Raw genomic sequence first — 8,733 nt, 5'->3', positions numbered from 1 at the left:
GAGTTTGACACTATATGACTTATTTGATTCTTGCTTTATTTCTGATGGAAGATCTCTTACTGAATCCAAAGCATACAGATACAGTTGGTCTAGATAGCCTGCCTGCTTCCAGGATATGCTACTCCTTCTTCCCAGGACTGGGGTGATAGATGAGATGTCACACCTGCAAAGGTTTCATAGTATCTAAACTATAGTCCCCAAGGTTGTGTGACCAGCACTTTCAATTAACACATTTCCTTAGACCCACATTCAATGTGTTAAAAAGAATCTCTTTCTGTGCCTGGGATAGGGATCAGTGAGTGTGTGTGTGTGTGTGTGTGTGTGTGTGTGTGTGTGTGTGTGTTTAATGTGACAGTGAGGGTATTCATGTGTCATGCCACAGGCATAGAGATCAGAGGACAACTTTGTAGTTCATTCTACCTTCTACTCTTATCTCGGCTCCAGAGACTGAGTTCAGGTTATTGGACCTACATACCAAATATTTTAACAGCTGGGCCCTCTCTTCTGCCCCCATATTCATCATTTTAAAGTAATAAATTAAAATAGTCTCAGGCTTCACCCAGAGGTTTAGTTGGGTTGACAGAAATCTTATCTATGAAGCTCTGGTCCACAGTGCTATGTAACAAGCATTCTTTCCTGCAGCCTGGTCCCAGAGCTACATCAGTCCCAAATGAACACACAGAGACTCTATTAGTTACAATGCTGTTAGCCAAAATCCAGGGCTTCTCATTGGCTAGTTCTGTCTTAAGTATTAACCCGTAAGTATATATATATATATATACATATATATATTATAGTTTTATAAGATCTTATCTTACCAGGGACGCCAGCTTCATGGCAACTCTTCACTCTTGACTACATTTCCTAGAATCCTCCTTGACTCCTAGTCCCACCTATCTTGCTTCCCTATTGGCCAACAGTGATTTATTTAGCAAACAATAAGACAAACATATACACAGAAGGACTTCCCCCATCAGTGCTAGCCTTTCATTACTCTCCAAGATATCTCTAAGGGCATTAAACATCAAAACAGGTGGCAGGACATACTACACCACATCTTTGTTCTGTCCCATCCTGAAGCCTTGCTCCTACCCTCTGTTATTCTAACAGGTTTTTCTTTTCTCCTTGTTGGAATTGTTAGAGTCCAATAAATGATAAATACATATCAGTTTGACAAAAGCTGGCCCAGAAACCTTCCATGCTCAAGAATAATTTCCCCCCGCATATGCCAGAAAATCATCCACTGAACCCCTGACATTCCTTTTCCCACTTCAAGCCCCATAAAACCTCAAGTCCCGACAAAGCACACAGCACAGTCTCTACTTCTTTAAACAGACTGTGGCCTTTTGGTTGTTATGATGAAAAATAACAAATTGTGCTTCTGTAAATGACTTTCTTCTATCTTTTATTTTCATGTCACTTCTGTCAATCCCAATCTAACATTTTACCGCTAAAACCTGGCAGAGTTATCACTGGGCCTGAGGCTCAAATCCATATCTCTTCCCCCCTTTCTCTCTCTCTCTCTCTCTCTCTCTCTCTCTCTATATATATATATATATATATGTATGTATATATAAAATCTTTCGTTTCCCTTTGTCTTCTAAGCCCCATCACAAGGTCCTTAAACCTCCAAATTTGTTCTGGGCTAAACAATCAATAGGATGGTGTACTTAGCCTCTGTTATATGAGTGTTGTGAGTCATGAAAGTCAGTTTGAGCTCTTTCCTTCTTTCCCACTATTGCTGTTATGCTTTTTCTGTTGCCTCCTTTGTCCTCTGGAACAGAGGATTTGTATCATTCAATCACAGTACATCCAACACACAGTTTCAATCTAGTACCTCAGACTGGCATCCTCCAACTGGACCATGGGTGTCTTGATAATTGTTCTATTGCTGTGAAGAGACACTATCACCAAGGCAACTCCTATAAGGTAAAGCATTTTGGGACTCACTTACAACTTCAGAGGTTTAATCTACCATGCTTGTGGTAGGGAGCATGATGGTACACAGTCATGGATATGAAAAAGTAGCTAAATCCTCAGGTAGCAGTAAGAGAACAACGTTGGACCTGGTTTAAGCTTCTGAAACCTCAAAGCCCATCCCAATTAAAACACCTCCTCCAACAAGACCACCCCTACTCCAACAGAGCCACACCTTCTATTCGTTCTCAAGTAATATCACTCGCTGATAACTAAGCATTCAAATATATGAGCCTATATGGACATTCTTACCCAGTCCACCACAACAGCAGTCCTTTGACTTTCGAACTTAGGCTTTGCCCTCTAGGTTACCTGCTGGAGCACCTGTTCATTCATTCTGTCTACTTTCTGGTGGTAGGTGACAACTCACTGTTAGAAATTAGCCTTGCCCTTATCTTACCTAAAATGGGATCCAGGACCTCAATTATACACAACTTTTGGTTGCTATAAAACAAATCTCAAGACATTACTTCACCTGTTGACTTAGGTCTGAGCTCAATACAAATAGGGTACTAATTTTGGCTTTCAAAGTCTCCCTGACTCAGGGAACTTCACATATGAGATGACAAAAGGTCTAAATTTCCCCAACTTTCAAGTTTGTTTTCTCTCTTCACTCAAGCTGTTTGCTCTATTCCTCCGTTTACCATGTCAAACTTATAAACCTAATTCCGAAAATGCTCTCAGATACTAATTTGGATGACGAGTTCTGTCCTTGTCCAAACAAAGCAACCTGTACTGACACATTTTCATGTGCTGTTTAAGCTGGGAAGATGGGTCTGGAATGTGGGGTTTGGACCTCCAACTTCAGATACAGAAGTAAAGCCCTTCTCCACCTCCAGCCATAGAAAACCCCAAGCTCCTGATGGAACAGAGCAGTCTCCACTTCCTTGAAGAGGGTTTCATCCTTCACATATTCTGATTAAAAGAACAATTCTGTTCCTAGAGGTGCCTTTCTGATATCTTTTGTGTCCATGGCACTGTCATCAATCTTGATCCAACACCCTGGGATATAACAGAGTTCCCAGTGTAACACCCAACCAGCTTCTTTCTATTTTCTCACAGGTCTGTTCCAATTTTTCACTACCACAAACAACTGTAAACTGAACAGCCAAGAAGTTAATTAAGTGAAAATTTTGACCATATGTTTAATTATTTCCTTAGGATAAATTTCTAGTAATTGAATTTTTGGTTCATTGTTTATACATATAGTTACAGCCTTTGATGTACATTATCAAATTACCCTGCACATCATTTGTATACATTAAAATCACTTCAGAAGAGACCAGGTGCTAGTAAAAAAAGTAAAAATAAAAGAATCTCATTGCTATTTTTATTTCCATTTCAGAGTAAGTCGCTAAATTGCTTAATAATTTTTTTCCAAAAATAATAGCCAGCTGTCTTGATAGCATTGTTAATTAAACCAGCTGACATAGAAAAAAACCATAATAATTAACATAGTATATTATACATAGAGAAACACACACAAGATATGTAGTTATTTCGTAGGCTTTAAGTAAACACATGTTTGCAGATTACTGGGAAATGAGATACACAGATGTCCCATTCCTAAAACCCAGCACTTATAGCTAAAGCCCTATTTTGTCAATCTGTTTCTTATTCCTTGAATTGTATATAGAAAAACTTTAAAGAACAACCCTGGCAGAAGAGAGCAGGACAGATTATCTTCCTTGAACAGTTAATGCATTGTGAATTGTGATCAAAATATTTGAAAGCTGATTATTGACAATTTGTGCAGCTAAATGAATTAGAATGTCCCCCATAGACTCATATATTTGAATGCTTGGTCATCAGGGAGTCATATTACTTGAAAAGGATTAGGAGGTGTGACTTTGTTGGAGTAGGTGTGGTCTTATTGGAGGAAGTGTGTTACTGGGCTTTAGTTGTTCACTTTCTGCTACCTGAGGAACTGGATATAGGACACTCAGCTATTTCTTTAGCACCCTGTCTGCCTGTTTAGCATCATACCTCCCTCCATGAACACAGTGGAATAAACCTCTGAAATTTTAAGTGACCTCAACTTAAACGACTACATATATACATATGTGTATATGTATGTGTATGCAAATACATATGATCACTGCACAAATACATTTGTAGGCTTCTTATAATCAGGAATAAGTAAAGGTTCATAAATAAAAAATTGCCTTCTATTTTAAAAATTTATTAATATTTATTTATGTGTGTGTGTGTGTTTGTGCATAGGTTTATGTCTGTAAGTCCATATATCCATGAAGGCAAGAAGAGGGGATTAGATTACCTGGCCTTTTAGCTATATATATTTCTAAGCCACCCAACATGGTTGCTATGAACACAACTCATGAGCCCTGGAAAAGCGGTAACCACTGAGCCATCTCTCTAGCCCCTAAAAATATGCCTTCCAATACGTATTTTAAAACTTCAGACATGTTGACAACTCCTACAATGAAATGACCTCTGCTGTACTACTTCAGTTTTGTACACAGTAAAGCTTATGAGTCAAGGTGTCTATGTTGTTCATACCTAACTGATCAATGTCATCAATACACGTTGTCATATTACTACTGCTTTCACTGATCATCCAGTTAGCACATAGTCCCGTGAAAAGAGACATAATACCAGAAATCTCTTCACTGAAGTCCAAGACTTTTACATTTTACCAGGGAGGAAAATTCATACATCGAAGCAGGATAAAAGAGCAGGAACATAATTTTTCTCTAGATTATATTATATATTATAATCATAGATATTATATTTTAAAGAAAATATTTTTCAGAGCTTAACTAATTTCCTTTGTAAATACTGTATATTCAAATACCCAATCTTAATTGATTTAAGAGTGACTACTGTGAGCTTTTTGCCCTTGAAAAGGATGCCTTCCTATTGATAGTCTTAATTTGGTTTTAAATGAGCCTATTCATTTTTCAGTGATGTGATGTTTAATAATGCTTCTTCACATAGGATCAGGCTTCAAGTGTATTTATTCTGGTTACTTTGTGTGAGTATGTACCAGCTGATGAATGGATTACCAAAGTTATACTCATTAATCAAAGGCCCATTGCATGACCAAAGCAAGATAATAAAGAGTGACACATTATGAAGCCTTGAGAAAATGTTGTCAGTCAACCTATCTTAACCAGAAATTTGCTTCTCTTTGTGTTAGTGAATGGGCAAGGAGATTCTGAATGCAGTTTCTGAAGCCCTGTACCATCAGTCAACTTTATATCTGTATTTTTGTTGTATAGCCATTTCTTCAGGGACAAAACTATCTGTCTTGGAGAATTTTAAATCAAGGTGAAACATACCACCCTGCAGGAAAATTTGTTAATATCAGGAGGTAAAACAACATTAAAGCTGCAGGAAATCTCTGAAGTTGATTATATTCATGAGACCTCTACTTCTCCAAGCCTATAAGCTGCAAGGGCTACTCAAGACACTCTACCAGAAGTTGCACTGCCTAGAAGAGGCTAAGACTAGTCAAGTAACCTGGAAGAATAAATAATAAGTGAGAGGTGCAAAACAGAGTTTCTAACTTGTTCAACTGTATGTAGATTGATCAATATGCTCCCGGGTTACAGCTTTCATGAGTTATGCAAGGTGGGGTGAGTTTTTGGTGACAAAGCCATCTTTGATTAATTTCTACTCCTGTAACCAACTCTATATAAGTAACTCCTTTAAGTAACTCCAATAAAACTCATGTTTGACTTTGCTAGCATCCTTACTTTGGTCTGTTATTCATTCTTTATCTGGATGAGTAGATGTATTATATATGTGTGTCTCTAAGAATAGGATTACACAATAATTTGGCACTTTGTTCCCTGGAAATTGTGTTATGACTCCAAGATCCTTGACTATTCCTCCTGTCTTTTATCTGGATCCAGATTATTCTCTCTTCTGAACTCCTGTCTGTGTTTCCATAAGTGTGAGACATAATCCACACAATATGAAGAACCATTTTAATTTGTGTTCATACACTACTCTGCCACTATAGAAGAATAATTACATAAGGATAGTTTTTTTCTGATGTGGTAATTATCATCTAATAATTCAGATTACATGAGTGAGGAAGTCTTCATATCATAGATGACACCTATTTCCTCTTACTGAAAGATAGAAAGTCTTATGCTCACAGCTTTGTTCATTAGCTAAGAGTTAATTATCTGCCCATATTGCCATGTTTATTTTGAGAAATGTCTTCTGTTTGTATATATAATTTTAATTTTCCTGTAGAAATGATCCCTTAAATATTTAAAAATTTTAAGTAAAAGCCAACATAAAACATATATTCAGTGGGTGTTGCTGGAAGAAAGTATGTCAAAATTCTTGAGTTTAGTATTCATATAAATAAAGTTTTAGAAATAAATCTTGACCTAGATAATTCCCTCCACGTATACTTCAGCAAACCTCTGAAATGTCATTTATTTAGAAAGGCATCATTGACTCCCTCCAAATCCGATTCTACTGCCCTATTTTCTAGAAAATCTGTCTCCAACTATACTAACACATGATATAAAGCCTATTCTTAACATTGTCTGTTTAGTTGTCATTATGCTTTTTATCACAATATGAAATTACAACACGTTCAGGTCATATGCTAATTTTTCAGTAAGTCTAGAACTTGCACATATAAATACTAAACTGTTTCTCAATTATTTGAATTTCCACTTTTATCTAAAACACAGATGTAAATTATTGCTCTGATGTTGTCTCTGCATTTTTCTCATTCTTTTTCATTCTAATTTTGGCCAATTACAAGGCAAAGGGGTTACAACTTTAGATCACATGACAGTTGGTATAAAAAGCATAAGCTTATAAATTACACTCATCACCAAGACTGTTCCAAGTTGACTATTGGCCTGAGATTTCATAATTGTAGAGTTTAGTTGAATCTGACTTTTCTCTCATCAATCACGCCATGAACATAGGATCGGGAATCATGCAGAAAATCAACTACCTTGTTGATAACTAGTATGAGTACTTGCAAATATCAATGGTATATTGACAGATGTTAGATACATACCAAAAGAGATGTAATCCAGAGTTATGTTATTATGAGCAAAACTTATAAATTGGGAACTTGGAGAGAAATGAATGACTGGTATGTAAGAAATACTTAAACTCATGAAAGAGTATATGATAGATGCAAAGATATTCAGCCCTGAAAACAGCACATGAAGAATATCTATTATTAGAAAGATGACACCTTTTCAGTCAGTAATTGGGAATTTGATTAGCCAATCAATAATATCCTACTTTACCAATCTATAAAATGTTTTACTGCAAGCTCTTAAATTAGTTTCTAAATGACTCATTAATTACATTTCTTTTTTAGAGAGAAATCATAATACTCCTTTATAACAAATAAAGAGAAAGGCCACTGCACTCAGAACAAATGTTGCATATTGTGCACTTCATTTCTCTAACAGTGCAGCTCATAAATTACATTATTATTACAGTGTGCTACATATCACTTAATGAAGAAATCTGTAATCCTCACAAATGAATGCTTTTGTTTTTTGAGTATCTGAAGTGAAAAATGAGGAAATTATTTTATTAAGTATAATTGTTTATACAGGACGAATTGGGTTGTGAAAATATAGTGAATTTGCACTTTCTGGGTACACATCACTTAATGTCACATGTTAATGTATTACATGGAAGTTAAAAGCAAATGTAGAATTAAACTTGGTGGAAAATGATCTTCCCCATTTTGTAAATTGAAACTTAAATTTTCTCAAACAACAGTTACCCCATGTGACTTATATTTACTATAAGTCTATCTATCTATCTATCTATCTATTTTTGTGTATGTGTATACATATGTGTGTGTGTGTGTGTGAAGCTCAACTTTTAAACTTTCATTTTGGGATCTCAACTTTCAGCCTTTAGAATGGTTCACTGGCAAATAGAAAGCTAGCTTTCATTTTTCATTCCTGGATTCACATTTATGCTCCCCATTCCTTCTTTAGTTAGGTATGGCCAAGTTGTTGAGAGCTGACTGGGGAATGTGAGTAGCTGGGGTAATGTCTGGCTCATGGAAATGCCCTAATTTTGTTCCTTTATTTTAGTTCCCTCACTACAAATGAATGCAAAACTAGTTCCTGATGGTGAGAGATGCTGAAAGTTAGTATTTTTTTGTTTTTAACATTTTTTTAAGTTTAAATACCTTGTTTTACATGTCAATCCCAGTTCCCTCTCCCTCCCTTCCTCCCACACCCTCTCTCACCATCCCCCCATCCTCCCACCCTATTGCCAATTCCTTCCACATTGGGGATATCTAGAGTCTATCATTTCATTCAGGGTCCAGGCACTTCCCTAAGAGTCCAGGCAGAGAAAGCAACCCTCTTTGTGTTATGGACACATGATGTCTGTTAGAATTCGAGGGATAAACACTGATCCACTGCTCAGGACCCCCATAGGTAGCCCAGGCCTCCTCATTGACTCTCACATTCCGGGGGTCTGGATCAGTCCCATGCTGGCCTCCCAGCTGTCGGTCTGGGGTCCAAGAGCTCTCCCCTGTTCAGATCAGCTGTCTCTGCTGGTTTTGCCAGCCCATTCTTTGCAAATTTGCTCTTCGTTCCTCTCTGTCGCTGGGTTACTTGGGTTCTGTTCAGTATTTAACTGTGGGTGTTTGCCTCTGCTTCCATCAGTCACTGGATGAAGGCTCCAGGATGGTTATAGACATCAAGTTCACTATCAGGAATAGGCATTTGAGGTGGTCTCTACACTATTGCTTAGCTTGCCAATTGGTGTCATCCG

Source organism: Mesocricetus auratus, unplaced genomic scaffold (genome assembly GCF_017639785.1).
Source record: "Mesocricetus auratus isolate SY011 unplaced genomic scaffold, BCM_Maur_2.0 Super-Scaffold_100006, whole genome shotgun sequence".
NCBI lineage: Eukaryota > Metazoa > Chordata > Mammalia > Rodentia > Cricetidae > Mesocricetus > Mesocricetus auratus.
Note: the sequence above shows the minus strand (reverse complement) of the source record.